Source organism: Cydia strobilella, chromosome 4 (genome assembly GCF_947568885.1).
Source record: "Cydia strobilella chromosome 4, ilCydStro3.1, whole genome shotgun sequence".
NCBI lineage: Eukaryota > Metazoa > Arthropoda > Insecta > Lepidoptera > Tortricidae > Cydia > Cydia strobilella.
The window spans coordinates 16,825,223-16,845,693 of record NC_086044.1 but is presented as its reverse complement, the minus strand read 5'-3'; the positions used below and the strand labels follow the sequence as shown (position 1 = coordinate 16,845,693).

Sequence of the window (20,471 nt, the reverse complement as noted above, 5' to 3'; positions counted from 1 at the left end):
CTGATTTTGGACAATTGGGGTCATTTTTGGACACTATCTTTTGCTCTACGTGTATAGGTAGATCCTGCTTAGACGAATGCTATGATACCAAAAACTCAAATCCCCAAAAAATGTTAGTTATGTTGTTTTTGTAAACATGCCTTCAATTGGAAGTTTGTACAAAACCTTAGGTGCGCGAGTTAAATGAACTTGCGCTTGTATGTGTTTTTTTTCATGTTCTATTAAAGTTTTTACTTCAGAGACCTAAAGATTTTTTTAGATACCTATATTTCTCACGGTTATAGTCTGTTACCGTGAAAAATAAAGGTATATGGGAACAAAGCTGGTTGTCCCGGTAGGACATTTCATTTAGTGATGAGAATGGATATTTGTTTTTGTTTCTTATCAGTTAATGGCATATTGTGTGTCATAGGTATAGATAAGTTGTTGTTTATAGTTCTTTACACGCGAAGAAAGGAAGTCTAGCTACCTATGCGCACTGTTACTAACAGATTGATTCTTTTGCTAATACAACTACAAATTTACCAAGAAGTTTAGATTGATTTACAACAGCCATCATCGAATATTCATGAAAATATTTAAAAGATTTTTACAAGTCGTGTGCCAGCTTTTATAAATCGACTTTTATCGGCTTTGCGTATCATTTTCTTTTACTTTGCTATTTATCCCATATGTTATTCTATTGAATGCTAGAGCACATGAGAAACGGATGTGAGCAGTCAGTGCGGAGTAAAATAAACGTGTCAGTTGGTTGTCGAAGTCCTGAGTCGGTTGGCGGCCGGCCAGCGGCTGGACCCGGTCGTGGTGAATAGCCAACGACAAATTGGATATGTTATGCCCATGATTTATTATGTACATGTATAATTTAATCATAAATAAAAAGTAGAATCAGTAGGTAGCGTTATAGAAAGCCCCGATTATATAAAGCTGAAAGGAATAGTAATGTTTTTCAGTCTTTTTATGCATGTACTCGTGTATTAGGTATGTTGTGTTAATAGATGCGTTAGTCTTTTTTGTACTGAAGAAGAACTAGAAGAACACGGGCTCCCGCTTTTTATTTAAAATAAAAGTACTTGTCCCGGACGATAGGCAACATCTTTTGATTTTACGATAGCAAACATAAACAACAACAACCACCGATTAACAAAATTAACAAAAAGTATTCGTAGTACCTACAACCTAAACAAAATATTTGTTTAATTATGTGAAAACATGTAGCTATAGCAAATACCTTCAAGGTATAATATTAAATGAAATTTATATCCTAGAAAACGCTCCTAAATACGGTTAAGAGCTGGTGGTGATGAAGATCTTTACGTTCATATTTGTAAACATTTTTAAACGCAGTTATAAGTATTTTAAGCTAATCCTAAAACTACTAACGCATTGTCGTAATGCCTCGGTTCAAGACCCAGGTTTAGAAACAAAGGAAGCTATAGCCTTATTATATACACGGTGGCTAAAAAATAATTGCATTCCCGTTGCCAGGGAGGTTTTGGGATTATACTGTGCAACTTTTACGCGCGAAAAAGAAATTGGCTATTTCATACATTTTGGCTGGTCCATTTTCTACGGGAGGGTAAATTTTTTATTCGCGATTTCGTGGTTGATCTCATATAGTAAAAGTTAAAGTTGCTCAGTATAATCCCAAAACCTCCCTGGCAACGGGAATGCACTATTTTTTAGCCATCCTGTATAATATATGTAGGTGATCGATTGAACGCAGACGGCGGGCCGCGTCCCGTTTATGACGCTATTCAGGCATTCGGGAGCTACGTGGACGTATCGCCATAAATACAAATAATGGCTCTAATTTTCATGCCAACGGCGATGGCTGTTCCAAAGCATGCATCGGACTGCAATAAAACCAGACTGCGGCAAAGCATCAATTTCCAGGCTAGATTATACTCGGTTATTGGTTATTTAAAAGATTAACCACCAATTTGAGGGTAGTAGGTTAGGTAGCAATGATAATAAAATAAACTTACCTGCAATTTGTGTGCTTCACGTATTTCTGTATGACTAGTAGAAAATAAATAAAAGTGCGAAAGACTAAAAAGAGTTAACAAAAACATCCTATTATAACCATGTAAGTAAATAATCATTCCAAGTTCTATTTTAGCCCTCTTCATAAACACCTACTTACCTAACATCATATGCCCGTCGCGTAGCGCTTCTTTTGCTTCGTATATAAAATTTACAGCAGTGCCGCCGGCAGTTCAAGCAGGAAAAGGACAATGGCTAGTTTAGGTTATAATATAAGCCTCAAGCGGCATTTGAGTCAAAAGAACAATGCAATGTTCTCAACATGGCTGTCACTGTACTGTAATAAAAACTCTATTTTGCCATCACTACGCTCCTACTTCAAGTCCCTGGGGCTCGCCTTGATTTCACCAAAAGTGTATATTTCGCTTCACGGATCGATGTGCGAAGGCACGAACCAGTTAGGTAGGTACTTTCCCGAAAATATTGCCACCCATTTATTTGCATTGCATTCATCCGGCCCGGCTGGTTAAACAATTAAAATAAAACCGGACAAGTGCGAGTCGGACTCGCCCACCGAGGGTTCCATACAAATTTAATTTTTAGTTTTTGTTGTTATAGCGACAACAAAAATACATCATATGTGAAAATTTCAACTGTCTAGCTATCACGGTTCATGAGATACAGCCTGGTGACAGACAGACAGACGGACAGTGGACTCTTAGTAATAGTGCCCCGTTTTTACCCTTTGGGTACAGAACCCTAAAAATTAATACTGTTGCTAAATTTATTTCCACATGTTCCGTGCAAAATGTCTCGTGTCTGAAAACCTCCATTATATTTTATAAACTTTTAAAGTCGACGCTTAAAATTCCGCGCAATTTGCGGCACACCCCCACCTGACGACGTAGCAAGTAAAATATTTTCAAAAAGTTATTTACAGTTTTAAAACTTTTGCATACCTATAAAATTCTTCCAGTATACCCATAGGTATATTACGCACGCGTAGTCAAGTTATGTCCCTATTGTCTCTTGAGTCTTAGAATTTAGAAGATATATAAATTCTGCATGGTTGTATGAATTGGCGTGTTATGTCTGATGTATTACCAGCAAGCGATTGCAGCGAGCCACTGGCTCGGAAAACGAGGGGAGCAGTAGATAACCAAATGGAAAATTCGTTCAATATTCCCGCCCGGAGCGCCAAACTGTCCGGTGCAGTGCCTTCTTGTTACTCTGTCATTCGAATAGTGATTTGTTGTCCTTTCAGTAGAGCACTGCACCTGTACGAATCATTTGTATTTATGTAGTTGCTATGGATAGATTGATGAAAGTTATACAAACTACTTATTTCAGCTCATTTACACCCCATGCTAAAAGTATGGAAACAACGTTGTTTTCTTTAATATCTCATATTTCTATTATTGTCATGTTGTGTATCTGTTGGTAACCAAAAACTTACGTAAGGTAACCCTCAAAGATTAAAAATACACCCAAAATATTAAAACATCCAATACCCTAATACCAAACTTCCTAATACCAAAATTACACATCGCCCTTTTTAATTGCTTTACAAAATGTTGATCTGGTAATTATCGTAACCAGAATCGGAATTATTTCTTTTTAAAATGTTCTATTATCATTTTTACTATTTTGTTTCCTAATGGTTAATGAGTAAGTAAAGATCCGTCGCATGAAGACCAAAGTTTTTTGTTTCCTTATTTTTGGCCGTATGTATATTTATAGTCTTAAATCATAAAATAAGACTAAAATATTGTTAAAACCTACGTAATCAATATTATGAGTTAATTTATACCTATGCTAGAAAATAAGAATGTACAGATATAGTACATAATTGTTTTCCATCGTATTTCCATAGTACTTTTTGTACCGAGACTGACTGAAATAGCAAGACACTTTCGTACGTTTCCGTGAAAATACGATGGAAAATAATTGTATATGCACTACATCTGTACGTAACTTCTCGTATATTTTAAAAATACCTTTTAACCCTAAAACAATACAATGATGGAAGACAATAGGCCCGAAGGGTGTTCGTGACGTCACGGGCGGGCGGGGGGCCGGGGTTCAAGGGCGGAAATGTAGGTCATTGGGACAGACCAAGCCGGGACCACGGGACTCTCGGTTCGGGGGCTCAAACGACAATAACTTATCGTACGGATTCCCCCATTTCTTATTCGTAGCAACAACAACACAGCGACTGTACATTCGATACATACAATGTGATAATTGGCATCGCATATAAACTGCATTTGTTTGCTATGGCAAGCTTTATTAATCATTTCCGATAGATTAGATTAGATTAGATTAGATATTTATTCTCATAATATGAAATTACATTATAAATTATGCTAGACTAATCTACATGAATTTATATTATGATCGTCATTGACTAGGTATTTACATAACATTATTTAATAAATTAATAGATACAAATCAAAAATATGTCTTACAAATTTTAAATTAAATTGAAAATTAATTTTTTTGCATTCATGTCAAAAACAAAATACGGCATTGTTAACTAAGTATGAGTATCTCCTATTGATCGTCATGTTCTAAATAATAACTAGTTATATACACATTTCGTTAAGAATCAATAAATGAGAACATGTCAAGTTTACAGTTCAATTTACAATTTCAAGTGTCGAGGTCATATACTCATTTACTGAATAAAGTGGATTATCCAATAAAAGGACCCTCAGTTGACGTTCAAATATTTCGTCAGATGTTTCAGTACGTAATGTAGCGGGTAGACGCTCGTAGTACGCGCGTGATACATTTGTGCTTTAACTTTATCCCTACCTACTTACTAAGTACCATTCGTTCTTACATTAAACGAACGAAACTCTGAACATAAATATGAACCCGTGTATGTAATGTATGTGCTTATTTCGATGCACCAATTATGGCCAATTTTTATGCTAACTAAGGCGACGCGAAAGTTAGCAGAACAGTTAAATGCGCTTCATTGCTGCCTAGCATGCCAAAACTAATTTCAGGGACATATTTTTTGATATTGTTTCAATATGAAAACTGATAAACAATAAAGAATAATAATAAAAAATCGTCGCCGGTCGCCATTACATTCTTGAGTGTATTATGATAACTTTCTTACAGGAGTTACAGGGAATATATTTAAGCAAATAAATCTGATATAGTTTTATAACGGAATATAAGGTCGTTAAATATTAAGGTTACTGATGTACATAAACTGCATAAACAGCTCTGTATTTCTTTATCCGTTATTATAATACAGAAAACAAATTGCACTTAAATTCTTCATAGAATCTAGTTTAACGTATTTCAATAAAAATACGATCAATTCCTTTATATATGAGACTCGAATAACGAGTCCACTATAATATCAAAACAAGAATTCTGTACCGATAATGGTTCCCTTGGTTCAGTGCACATCCCTTCTGCGCGACCGATCACCATACTTCAAACAACTTGAAGAAGACTAATTATTATGAATATTATGATATTTAGAACTACCCACCACCCAAACAAAAAAAACAGTAGAAAAAAAAAAAGAAATATCCCAAAAACCACTTCCATCCGGAGGTTTATGCAGGCATACATATTTGAATAACAGCCCCATTTAAATAAACACGGATACGGCATACAACATACCAAGCTATAAAAACAGGTTTATATACCTACATTTTTAGATCGCACTTCCGGTAGCATGCAGCGATTTTCATGACAAATAAAAACCAAGCTTTTTGTGGTAAATAACGACGCGCGTGCTTTGTGCGTGTCGCCAATACTGATGTGGTGCATGCAGAAGAAAGGCTATACAAAAAATAATCAAACAATTACAAATTAACAGAATCTTGGTTTAAATACAGTGTATTAAAATACAAACATGTAAGTAGTTAAATTATTAAGAAGCTATTATGACTGAAGTAAGCATGGCTGAGAATTATATCCTGAGATAAATACTACCTATATAGAGCCATACGTTTTAGTTTAATCCTCTCTTCGTAGCAAAAACGGAACCCTTATAGTTTCGTCATGTCCGTCCGTCCGTCTGCCCGTGTGACAGAGCTAATTTACTCGGAAACTATGAGATATATTTTAACGAAATTTGGAACCTAGGTGTATTTTGTAAGCCGCTGCGTAAAATTAACATGTAGCACAGCATTCGATAGGTCTTTAAAAAAACATTATTTGATTACGTAAATACTTTTGCATATATTTAATCGCTCCGAAAGTCAAAAACATTGTTTCTAAATAGGTATAGGTACCTAAGTTTTTTTGTTATGTATGACCACCCCCGAAGTTAACACTACTTTATCAAATTATCATCAAAATCAATTTTATACTTAATTTAGTTAAATTATTTTAATTAAAAAACAATACTTTTTAAAACTCTTAAACGTCACAATGACTATAAAATATAAACATTATACACACCTTAATCTTTCCGTCTTCCACTACACACTCAGTCACAGTCACATACACACACACACTCACACGAACACGCACACACAATCACTCAAAACACACACGTACACACGTTATGCAAGCCATATCTAGTTTGTATAAAATGCTTTTTTACTCCCTTCTTTTTTTGTATTCTCTTGTTTCCACTTAGTTATTGCATGTTAGTTGTACTTTTGTGGACATCTGTTATTGGCTATGTTTTCTGTTCACTATTCTTTGTATTACTTTTTGTATTGCTGTTGATGCCCCAAATAAAAAAAAATTAAACGCGATACAATCAGATCTAATTATTTTATTTCTTGAGTAGATAGGTATTAGGCGGTACATATAGCGGTAATCCAAAACAATAATAATGTACAAAGTTTTGATCAACATAAGTAATATTATGAAACGGCTAAAGCTTTGTTTTAAAACAGTTTAAAACTCATAACCCAGATAAATTACAAGTTTGAAATAATTTAATAATTTTGCCAACGATCACCGAGCACTATTTTCATTTGCAAAGCGCTTAAGGCGCTTGATGATATACCTACTCTTCAGATAGGGTTTTTTATTTGACATGTTTTAAACTGATACAACTAAAACACTAAATATAATAAAGTATCTACTCGTTTAATTATGTAGCTAAAAACCATACCTAACCAAGGTAGGTGGGTCGCCATCGTTAGGGAAAACGGCCAATTTTCCTGTAGGCAAATAGTTAATGATATGGGTCTTTTAACTAATGTTTTTCGTCATAAGTACAGCTTTTACGAAGTAGGTTCGAACAATTTGAACACGCCTATAATAATCCAACGAGAAAATTATGCTTTAAAATTTTTTATGAAAGTATTTTATGATGAAGCGGATTGCCTATTATTGCAAAAAGATTAAGACAATTTCGTCCTATATTGCTCTAATAATCATTTGTTTTTAAACACAGAAAAATGTTTTGTTATGAGTTTTAATCAGAAACACAATCTGATAATTTATAATTATAATTTATCTGGTAATAACATAGCACGAGTACAGTCGAGTTCGTAAATATGTATACATTTCTTCACCTTAATCCATTGCAATAAGGGGAAAAATGTACACATATTTATGAACTCGACTGTACGAGTAGCTTCCGACTCGCAACTAAACTATAATGAGCATATTGATTTATGTAAACGTGCATACAAAAGGTTAGGAATGATCCTTCATGTCGGGCAGCCCTTCAAAAGGCCAAATACTTATAAATTATTATTTTATTCTTCAGTTAGGAGTATCCTCGAATTCGGGAGTGTAATTTGGACACCAAAATACCAAGTCCGTATTGACCGTTTGGAGAGAATTCAAAACATTTTCTTAAAAATGTTTTAAGTTTTAAGGGCCCTTCACTCTCGTGCGCGAATCGCGGCGCGAAGCCGCGAACGTGAGTGTGGAGTCTAGTTCGCTAATCAACGAACTCGACTCCACACTCGCGTTCGCGGCTTCGCGCCGCATAGTCTGGAGACTTCAAGACCGTATCGTATCGTTAATTTTGGGTACAAATACAACCTGGTCTGTTTACATGTGTATTAATTTGTATTACTATGGTCTGAGGCATACTATATAAGTCTGAGGGTATTTTTACGCCATATTTGATATAAGAAGGTTTTCAATTTTTTTTTTTTTTTATGGACTTTAGGATGCTTTCAATATCGTCTAACAAATATAATTTGCAGTTTTGAATGATTTACGGTTAGTTTCACTAGGCTTATATTGAACAATACACAAGGTAATCACGGTCTATATCCCGGTCAATATAAGCCCAGTGAAATATAATATAGACAAGCCTATCGAGCTCAATTTGAGACTATTTCACCGACTCCTTGGTACGATTTAAAGAAACAAAAGGTTAATATGCTGCCAAAACACATGTTACCTAAGTGTCCTCTTCATGATTACTCAATTGAACATCCACAGAATAAATTTGATTCCAAAATGTTGCGTAAAAACGACTTTTTACGCAACATTTTGGATTCCCGTGAATTTCTGACGCAAGCGGAATGAGGAAGACAGCTAAAATAATCTACCAAAAACCAAAGCCTAACGGACATTCATAGTGTTGAACCATGGCAAGAGCAGGTCGATAAAAACGCTCCATGATAGTTATATTGGATACCAAAGTCGGAGTTGTCATAATAACTATATTCTCTAAAAGGCCACCATGCACAGATCCAAAACTTTTTTTTAAATAAAAGAAATGATTACACTATGCCTAGATGTTTCGCTTTACGAATCATGTGTAATTGCGCTTTATTACATAGTACGTTTTTTATGTGTAATACCGTCTTGTTCGTAAACCGTCAATTTTCTTGTAGTATTTGTCCACAATTGTTATTATTACTCGGGAGGATTGGGTAGATTTTGTCCAAACCATATTTTTTACGTCGAGCTCCTAGGACGAAATGTGTACCTTATTAAAGCAGTAATTAAACACGTGTAATTTTTAAATAAAAATATAGTACCAAAAAAAACGGGTAAGTAAAGTTGTACCCATAATTAACGATACACGGGCCAATTCGAACAATGATCTAGATATCAACTAGATATCCACAAGATATGAAACAGAAACGATAACGAGATATTTAAAAAAGTCATGTCAAATTTGACATTTCCGCGATTCCGAATGTCCTTTTGAACGATCTCTTACTTGAGATTTGCTTAAGATATTAATTAGACATCCAATGGATATCCCAAAACGTCACAATAATTGTAGCGTGAAATGAGAATTGGTTTCTCAAATCGAATCGAAGAATGATAACTAGTTGAGAACTAAACTATAACGTATCTATATTAGATCTCGTATTGTTCTCGTATCCAGTAATTATATATCACGTTGTTCGAATTGACCGGATAGTCATTATTTTGTAAATTCTACGTTGGCGGCAAAACATTTTGGTGTATCTTCCTTTTTTTAACCGTAGGATATACTTAGACGTTATGTTTTTGTTTAAAATTCTTAAAAATATTATTAATTGTCCTAATCTCCTAAGATTAGTTACTTTCAGTTGTCCGCATCACCCCTTACACCCTCGATCGCTGTTTCATATCAGCTTTTCTGGTCAAGAACTATTCCAGGCATACCTTTTTCAGACGAGTTCCTAGTTACTATAATAAACATCTATCCGAAATAGATTGCTTTCAAAATTCGTTGGCCTGTCTAAAAAATATAGTTAAACGTAAGTTGTTTTAGTGCCTAAGTAATAGCAGTTTTTTTCAATCTGATAGATAGATAGATATGCATTATGTTTCAGTTAACATCATTTTTTATTATGAACCTCCAGGTCTTTTTTTATTGTATTTTTCTTTTGTTGCGGTGCGGTATTGCATTTTTGATATGTTTATATGATTGTGGGTTTCCTAAATAAATGAAAAAAAAATGTCCACAGGAAAAACGCTGACGAACGTGTAGTTAAAAATCGGAATCAGCCAGAATTAGTTAAATATATAAATGTTAGATGTAAGTAATCTATACATCTAACATTCATAAATCATATCCAATCTAAATAAAATTTAAATTCCATACCAGCTACGTACCTAAAATTTCATAACACGCTGCAAATGGTCGAATGATATCGGAGCATTTACGTCTAATGCATTTCATTTGTTCGGCACGTGCTGCACGTTCGTGTCAGCAAATGTAAATATGAAAGCAAATAAAGCGAGCCAACATTAATAGGACATGTAGGCCAACGATGACCATTTGTTGTAAAAAGCTGCATGCAGATACCTTATCTATTAGGTAATCTAAAAGTGTAAAAAAAGCTAAACATTAAATTTAGATTGTCTGAAACCCTTTTCCTTTTCGTGAACACACCTGATTAACAACAAAACTTCCGTGAGATACAGACATATTATAGTACATTTTACAACTAGTGTGAAAAGAATGTCTTTTTACCACTAGTACCGAGGTATCTTGCCACGAGCTGAAAGCGAGTGGCAAGACTCGGTACGAGTGGTAAAAAGACATTTCACACGTGTTGTAAACGACGTTTTTTAATACAATTGCGAAAAAATAATAAATTAATATATCATTAGTAGAATCATACCACCAAACCAAACCAAAACCAAAAGTACCTATACAGCTAAGATACGCGAGCTGCCGCAGCCCGCGATACCTTCATAGTCGTGCGCGCCCTGGCCGCGGCCGCCGCGGGCCCGGCGCGGGTTGGTCATCGACACCTCCTCATAACTCATGAGGCCCTGGTACCTGCTCCGCGCTAAATTCAATTTTAACTGCGTTTCGAAAGTATAGTTTGGAACTAAAAAGTAAAAAGCACTAGTTCGAGAAATTGAGCTTCTCGCACGCTGCGCAGCCACAAAAAGTACCACTTTTTGAGCAACTGTATTAAAAAATATATTAATAACGGGTCACTAACGTATTTTAAGTCGAAAAACGCTCGAAGTATCTGAAAATGTGCTGTATTGCGTTGACATCGCATCTGTATCGCTATTGAATCACTGCAGTTGTGTAGCTTAGAGTTAGGTAGAGCCTTTTATTTAAATTTTACTTATATAAGACAAGTAGGATATGTGTTGAATATTGTGCTCTTTTGTTTCAGGCTTTAAACAATTGCTCAACAAACTATCTAGAAGAAAAATACATAGTACAAATGGTGTTGAAGGTGTTTAACTGCCTAGGATATACTACGCGAATATAATAAAAAAGTTTGTTTCTTCAAATCGATACGAGTTTCCTAGTTTAAGTGAAAGTTTAACTTTCAGTGAAACAAAGGAATAGCATATTGGTAAATTAATACGAGCTTAATAGCATTCCCAACAATGTGGCATAAAGCGGTCTTTGTTCACTTTTGAATAGTTTAAACGCCTCCCCTAAAAAGCCTGCTTCAGTTCAGTATGATGAATTAATCCAACCCTTCAGAGTGGGCGTATTGTTCAGTCAATTAGCTCATGTCAAGATTAATGTACTACATTAGACCGTCTACACGCGGCGACTTTTTGCTGTCATACAAACGCGTTTCAGAAAGATGCGACTACATATACTCTTACTTATTCAAATAATTGTGATTGTGAAAAATAATATTATCTATAGGGAGGAAAGGAAATATTACCCATACGCCATAGCTGAACCGGCCTAGTAGCATAACAGGGTCAAACACAAAACTGTGTTCGCGTCTTTCCTGTAGAGTGTAGACATACCCAAAAATTAAGGGCTATAAAGGTTAATTTTCTTATTTAACCCTTATCCTTATCTTATTAAATTGTTGTAAGTTATTGATTTCCTGCTTCCCAAAGGTTGTCTGGAAGAGATCGCTTCTGAGCGATAAGACCGCCTGTTGTTACCTAATGTAATGTGTGTTCTTTAGCTGTATTATTTTTTCATTATGTGGTGCACAATAAAGAATATATTATTATTATTATCCACATGAAAAGGTAGGTACTCCTTTTATTTGAATAAGTATGATAAAATAATTACCTACATACCCACAAGCTGTTAACCCACAGCCGCAGTTGCAGTTGTGTGTTCGTCCGAACTGTACAGTTTTCTCTCCTGTAGGCAATAGTTAACAGCTTATGGGCATGTAAGTAATGATTTTATCATACTTATCCAAATAAAAGGAGTAGCTTTTCATGTGGATAAGGGTTAAATAAGAAAATTAACCTTTAGCCTTAACTTTTGGGTATGTCTACAGGAAAGACGCGAACACAGTTTTGTGTTTGTCCCAACAAACACATAGTATCTGAGAATGTATTGCGTTTACATCTAATCTGTATCACGATATTCACGATTATTTCACTGCAGCTGTGTAGGTTAGAGTTATGGCCTTTTATTATATTGTAACTCAGATTAAATAATACATGAAATGAAGTTAATGAATGAATGAAATTAATTTAATCCAGAAGAACATTCGTACAAGAGAATGTAACAATATAATGGCGAATTTTTATACAGATTATTATCCAGTGTTTCTCAATTGTACATGTGAAAACTACTGAAAAGACTAATCATAATCACATCCTCACACATCACTTCACATCAATATTTGTAAATTCATCAATATTATTAGGTACAATACCCAACTGATTCTTACCAGCAGTGAACGTGTGTAGTTCTACCGTAGAGTCAAGACTTCTAGGTTGATTCTGATTAATAATAAGGTATCAAAGATCAAAAAGAGATGTTAATCGATTTGTTTTTTGACGTGTGTGAAATATAGGTACTATATTTTTAAACAACTGGGGACGAGTCGAGTAGATGTTTATTAGACGTCGGTCCGCTGGTTAGTTCAAACGTTCTCGTATTTTTGGTATACATATATTCATCCATTCTCAGCTTATTGGCGCTCTTTTCGGTAGGAGTAGAGTACCTATTTAAGATTCTTAGCTGAATTTATAACTACTAGCTCGATAATTTCCCGTTCATATATATCGGTATGTGGCCCATTATTCGCAGTGCATTCTCTCATTCTCGCCGCGCTCATTGGTATTCGTTTCTCGGTCTCTATCTGCTTGCTGAATTCACTTACAGGGTGAACTCGCGCCGTCCGAATACCAACTACATTTATTTCCTACCTGCAAATCCTGACTGAATAATACGTTCGACATATAAAACTTTTCAACTCTAATAATAGAAAATGATTCCATGGATTTTATGTAATAATTCACCACCACGACATATTATCATCAGACCTCTACGGCAATATTCGCTAAAATGCGGAATATAGCGGGTATGGGCTACGAGCGGCGTAGCGCTACAAGACTCAGGCCCCTATCCAATCGTCTACTATTAGAGAAAAACAAGAAACGGTAAAAGTTTTATTACGGTTTACGGTACAGTTTTGCCAAAAATCTTAATATACAAGGTAACTGTACTTTTATGAGACATTCATTTACTTTTCATAGAGACCTTCGGCCTCAATCAGCATTGGGATATAATTGAAATCGTTCATGCAAAACATGACCTAAATAAAGTAAAAATATTATTCGTCAAATAAAAGCTTGTAATGAATACAGTCACACAGAGTCCAGAAACAAAAAACGAAATGCATTATATCGATGCGAGACCGTTAATTGAATCTCGATATAGGACAATACGGAGAGGACTTAATAAACTCTGCTGAAACAAGGTTATAATCACTGGCGCGACACACCACATGTAGCTTGTGCTAGCACAAGGAACTAGGATAATGTAGTTATCGGCAACGATATTATTAGCACATTTCTTAAATTATCATAAATTAGGTTAAAGTGCAGGTTTTTGGACGATTTGAGAGTAATATTGGACACGAAAGTCACAACTTCACAAGTAGATTTTCTGACAACTAATGCCAATGGTGCTGCCCTAAAACTAGTACTTGCATCACCGTGACATATGTACGCATAAACCGTTCACGAAGCATTTACTTACCTAGTTTTTCACAACATAAATAGGTAACTCGCATTTAATTCCTCATATCCAACATTCACATCTCTTTGTTCCTTGCATCAAATTTTCCTCATCCTCATCTCTGTGGAGGCGCATAGTTCCGCAACAATAGACCTCATTCACATTCGAATTTGCTGTTTATGTAGCGGTTTAAATAGATTAGCATACTTTGAATGCGTGGTAACGAACGGGCTGCCGACCCGCCCTTATTCGGATTATACTAGGTTATTAGTTATTAAACAATAGACGAAATTAACCCTTTAATAAAATCCTGAACAAAATATATGTAATTGTTATTTTCCTTTAAAGAATCTTTCATTAAATTGACGATGCCTGTTTCTCCAGCCTTCTACAACACTTCAAACTTCACACACTAGATAACATCAAAGATAATATATATATAGGATAGAGCGATACTGTCATAGTAAATTTTGTAATCACAGTAAATTTACTGCCATCTAAAGAATCTTTCATTAAATTGACGATGCCTGTTTCTCCAGCCTTCTACAACACTTCAAACTTCGCACACTAGTGACTAGATAACATTAAAGAGAATATGTAGGATAGAGCGGTACTGTCATAGTAAATTTTGTAATCACAGTAAATTTACTGCCATCTATCAATTAAAACTAAAGATAACAATATCAAAAAATGTATATATATATGGATAAATGATTTTTTTATTTGTATTTATTATTTTTATATGATTTTGATATGTGTTAAAATTGTTAAATAACAAACGAAACCGTCAACGCCATCTAAACGAGAATAGGCCAAAGGTTGGTATTGGTGGTAGCACCATCTGTGCGAGAATCAAATTTTCTTGATTTCCGAGGCACGTTTTTTCCTTAGACTTTATTCATCTTATACGGAGTTATATAGAGGTCTTTAATAACATTTACCTACAAGCCAGCGGTACATATCAAATCGTGTTTCGTTCATAAATTGCGTAAAGCTTATTTGTACATGCCAGGCTTCGAAACCTCAATACGCGGTTGAGCCACTTACGTTACAGTTAGGTTGAAATTTTGATATACCCTATTTAAAGTGATTTAAATACTCAGACCGAGAAAATCAAGGTTTTCCGGAATTTTAATATTTTCCCAGCATAGTTTAAAGACTTAGAAGGTCATTTCAATCCACAATATGCCCAAATAACAGCCACGTTGCGTGTTAAAAACCCTTAAATATTTCCATTTAGTTATAGAGATTTACGGTTGCGGCCAATAGTAAAACAACGGAATGAACCGCGTACGGGGTCGTTTGAATATAATGTTACAATGTGCGTTCTTATTATTTTGCGGGAACTAGACTTGTAAGCACGACATGTATCATACAATGACATTTATTACATTTACTGTTCAACACATAACAGTAGTGATATGTTTATGAACAAGCCCCCGCATCTTACCCGCAGAAGCAGGTAAGAAAGCTAAAAGTAATATTGTCTTCCGTTACCGCGATAGTTACTCATGAAATAAAACTATGAAAACGGATTATATCGCGTATATTGAATTTATAATACATCCCGACGTTTCGAACCCTTTACAGCGTTCGTGGTCAACGGGTGACTGAGGAAAAAATTACAAAGTGCAAAAATACCCACATATTAAAAATAATGAACAATCATAGACTATAAACTTTAAAGCTGGTTGTTGGTTGGTTTTCATAGTTTTATTTCATAAGCTAAAAGTACTTAAGGAACACAGAAATCCTCTTAACGTCGTCACATGTCGACGTCACGCTGAGAACATTTTCTACTTGAACCCTGTATCGGTGCATTCCTCCTCGTAACACTGGCGAATCGAATTCCACTAAACTAAAGAATACTAAAATTTACTACACTACACCGTAACACAAGACTTACGACTCCAAGTAGTTTTATAGTTCCACAAATAACGACAGACACCTACGTAATAAATTTAGTAGGTATAAAAAGCATACCTTCGCGAAAAAGACAGCCTTTTAAGCAAATTCGCTTTCAGCGCGAGAAAATAACTGTAGTACTCGTACCAAAGCTGACATGTTTATGAAACGAGTGATTAATGGAAATGCAAAGGAGATCCCATGCGCTCTAAGTTAGGGGGCTAAGGCTCCCCTTATACCCTCTGGAGAAGGCAACTTCTTTACTTAAATCCTACAATTTTTTTGTACTTAATATTGTGATACTGCCGTAAATCTATATTGCATTAACTTAATTTAAGACCACTAGATTTATTCAAAACTCTTAATTTACGACTTCTTCATCCAGCTTACAAGTTACTAGGAAATCTGATCCAATTACTATCGAAAGTCGTAAAACCTGCGAGCTGAAATAGTAGATTGTTAACCAAGGGATGAAAGGCACTCATTTCTTTACCAATTTGAAAGTAATATGTAAAAAAAATCTACAAACGTCAAACAAGTAAATTGAAAACAAAAAACAACTGATTGCAGAAATTGTCTACGGCGTTTCTGCAAGTAAAACGTCGCACTAAAAAACATTAATTTCTTTTCTTCGCCGCTCGCGTTAAAAACGTACATCCATAAATAAAGTTAAAAGTATTCCGGGCTAGGTATGTAGATTGACGGAGCTCATTAGGCAAGCGCGCGGGCCGCGGGTCGCGGGTCGCGTGCCACCGGCGTGCACGCAGCATGTACGACCCCGCTTCTGTCCCATCGATCCCGCTAATCACCGCCGCTAACATAAATCCACCACCAATTAGCTACGTTTGTAATATTTTACTCGCAAAAAATTTACAGATTTATTGCGGTAAGAATATTTTTAGATAAAAAGCCCCAGAGTCTACAACACCCTTAAATAACATGAGATAAGCCGACTTATACCAACGTAACAGGTATGTACCTACTTCTCTCTTGTTGTTGTCCTACGGCACCCCAGAAGTGCAAAGGGCCTTCACAAGCTCGCGTCACGCCTTCCTATCTTCAGCGACCCTTCTGGCCTCGCTCCAGCTCAACCCGACCGCTCGTAGCTCACTCATGACGGACCGCTGCCAAGAGTGTACAGGGCGCCCTGAGCCACGGCTTCCGTCCGGCGGTTTCCAACCGAAAGCGACGGTTGCGTTATTCGTTTCCCCTCTTCGAATAGTATGTCCTATCCATCTCCATTTCCGTATCGCGATTTTTTCGCCAATGGGTGTTTGCCGGCATATACTCCATAGGTCTTCATTTCGAATAGTTTTTGGCCAGAAAACGCGAAGGATCGACCTGAGGGACTTGTTGACGAAGTTTATTTCGTTAGGCCCTTCGTCACTCTCCACGTTTCGCAGCCAAAAAGCAACACTGATTTCACAATGGATTCTACTTCTCTCATAGATAAATGTAATTATTTTAAACCGACTAACACCACGACCATGACCATGTTAACAGTCAGCAGCAGAAGTTGCTAAGCGGGCCAGGTGTTCAAAATGATCTTGACGTGACTTTATTGTTAAGAGAATAAGAGCGTGTCAAGGTAATTTTGAACACCTCGCCCGCTTAGCAACTTCTGCTGCTGGCTGTAACAGGCAGTGATGGCAGGTGGACCAAAATATTAACGGAAGTATTAGTAGCCAAGATGACAATCGTTGATAGAAAACGCCAATCAAAATCGAAAAAATAGTATCTGCCGATACATTGTCGATGAGGAGCCCGTCGGCTCGTTGGGTGGACAGCATTCGGAAGATTGCGTGTCACTTCTTGATGAGATTAGCTCAGGATAGGGACAAGTGGCGTACTCGAAGACGTGCCTATGCTCAGCAGTGGGCAATTAAATGCTGATATGATGCTTTTAAACGTAGGTTTTGATTTCTTAAAATGCTAAAATTTCTTAGTTTGCTGACTAAAACAAGAACAAGAAAACAACAAGACAAGCATAAGAAACAAGATTCGTTTTACAACATCACCTCGTTAAATAAACTTTGCTACCTACTTAGTTTTTAAAAAGTGACATTTTTAATTTATAGAAGAATTCGTAATAAATAATTAATAAAAAAAAGTTTAAAATTTAATTGAAACAATATTTTACGTATTTTATTGTACATTTAAAATAATGAACTTAAAAAATACAAAGAAATAACGCAAAATAAATAATTCTACTTTAAACGATCCCTACTATAGTTGACAAATAGTAGTATAGTTTGTCAAGGGACTGTCTCATTTCGGGCGTAGACGGAGAGAGTCATACTGTCTTTGTCTTGCACTGGTGCTGGCTGGCTGGTGTTTCTATTTACTGACAAGATTTGCTTGACCAACTATATCTACAATTCGGACCCTATCTTACCAAGTTTTTTTTTTCGTTATTTCCATATTAATTCACTGAAATTTATTTCGTTTTGTTTTTGTGTTTTATTGTGGAAATTAAACTTAATTGTCTTAAAATAAAATGAGCGAAAAAGGTATGAAGAAGGATTACATTTTTTCAGGTTGTATTTTTCCTCCCTAAATATGTTCTCATTGCTGAGATAAAAAGTCTTGTGTACTACACGAGATCAAAGTTATTTACATCTCGTGTGTTTTTGAGTCGCTTGCACGGGACTCAAAACAAGCACTCGAAGAAATATCAAATTTTGCTCTCTTGTTGTACAAATAACTATTGTTTAGACACGTACTCACGGAGATTAGTATGTAAGCAAGTAAATATGCTTTATTGCACCAAAAATTATACATTTTACATACATGTAAAACTACATTTTTAAAGAAAAATAGAACCAGGTAACAACAGGCGGTCTTATCGCTAAAAAGCGATCTCTTCCAGACAACCTTTGGGTAGCAGGAAATGTAGAAATCATACAAAAGTTAACAGGTAGGGCAAGGAGCTAAATATGGAGACTAATTAACAAGATTAGTTTATTTTATTGTACATATTTTTACTACTATCATAGAGTAACTTATACTAGAGCGGTACTGTCATAGTAAATTTTGTAACCCCAGTAAATTCACTGCCATCTGTCGACACACTTTAAAACTAAAAAAAAAAGATTTATAAAAATACGATAGAATGTATTTAAATATAGATAAATGATATTTTTTATTTGCATTAATTATTTTGATGTTTTTGACTCATGTTCTTTCACTGATATGCGTTAAAATTGTTAAATAACAAACGAAACCGTCAACGCCATCTATACGACTGTAGGCCAAAACTAGTAGCGCCCTCTGAACGAGAATCAAATTTTCTTGATTTTCGAGGCACGTTTTTTCCTTAGACTGTATCCATCTATTACTTATATCTATCTTTGCTACTATATTGATATACTATAGTTTTTATTTACTACCGCTTTAGTTAGCCGGCTACAAATGTTTCTAACTTGGCGCTATAAGTAGAATGAGAATAGAGAAGGAGAGGTGGTAACAAGAAAAGCTACGTTTTGAAAGTTTAAAATGATAAACAATGATGATGAATGATGAAGTGAAAGTTTTGATATCTATAGGAAAATTATGCAACGTCAATGTTAAATAAGTCTTTCATTTATCTTTCATAAATTTGCAGCTCCCCAAGTACAGTACCTATCTAGAAATTGAACAGCACCAAGTAAGCAATACTGTTGCAAAACACGTACCGCGTACCCATCTGTCGGGAACCTCTGAGAGCAATCCTTGGGATAGAATCATTAATTGGAGAACTATTGGCGTTGTTCTCGAGACTGAAGTAGCTCTTTTGGCATAACCTTGTAAACACGAATGAGCATTCTTTACTTACGCAAGCCATCGTCAACATAGTCTCTCCGTATTGTTTATTTTGGATACAAAATTACCTACGTTTACTGGTTTAAATTATAGCCGTTCGTTTGAAGACGCTATAAGTAGTATGATTAACCAAGTTATATAGTAGTAGTAGTAGTAGTAAACTCTTTATTGTACAAATATACACATTAAAAATTACATGGTACAAATAATAAGATGTACAAAGGCGAACTTATCCCTTTGAGGGATCTCTTCCAGTTAACCTTTGAGTAGATGAGAGGAGAAAGTGAAAAGAGGGTGACAAATGTAGCAAAATGTACAACAAGGTACCAGAAAGATAAAGGATATAAATACATACAAAATTAATAGGATAAACATATAATATATTACACAAAAAGCATAGTATTTATATATACACAAAATAATATGTATATGAAACTCATGTACTGTACTCGTACTGTACGCTGAAGATATAAACTCAAGTGCGAAAATGAAGATCTACACAGTCAGTTTACACATACTTTGTACTGTTGCTACGAAGCTGTTGAAATAGACGTTACGCCATGAAAACAACTCTTATTAGAATTCATATGTTTTGAATACTACTTCGACGATTCTCACTAAACTTTGACATTTCCATAATACATAATACCTAAGAGGCCGCGTTCTCTCATAAGCAAAATGCTATAGTCCATAAATTAAGGCCGCGCTACGACGTTCTACGAAAGAGCTACGAAGCTACGACGGGTGTCATATTGGGCAATTTCGTGCCAATTTAGGTTAATTCAACTAAAATAAATTGGCCTGAAGCAACGTTGTTTATTGGGACGGTACTGGCATTGAGTGATTACTAAATAGGATATAGCTAGTATCTTATGACTGTGGGTGTGCCATAATCTGATTGCGGCAGTCGTAGAGCTTCAGAATAGCGACTTTTACCGCTCCCACTGTACAAACGAAA

General features: G+C 35.5%; 1 protein-coding gene across 9 annotated transcripts in view; it reads right to left on the bottom strand.

The window, feature by feature from the left end:
• Positions 1-20,471, bottom strand: part of LOC134740712 (whirlin) — a 118,196-nt gene that overhangs the window by 97,039 nt on the left and 686 nt on the right. The window lies entirely within an intron of this gene.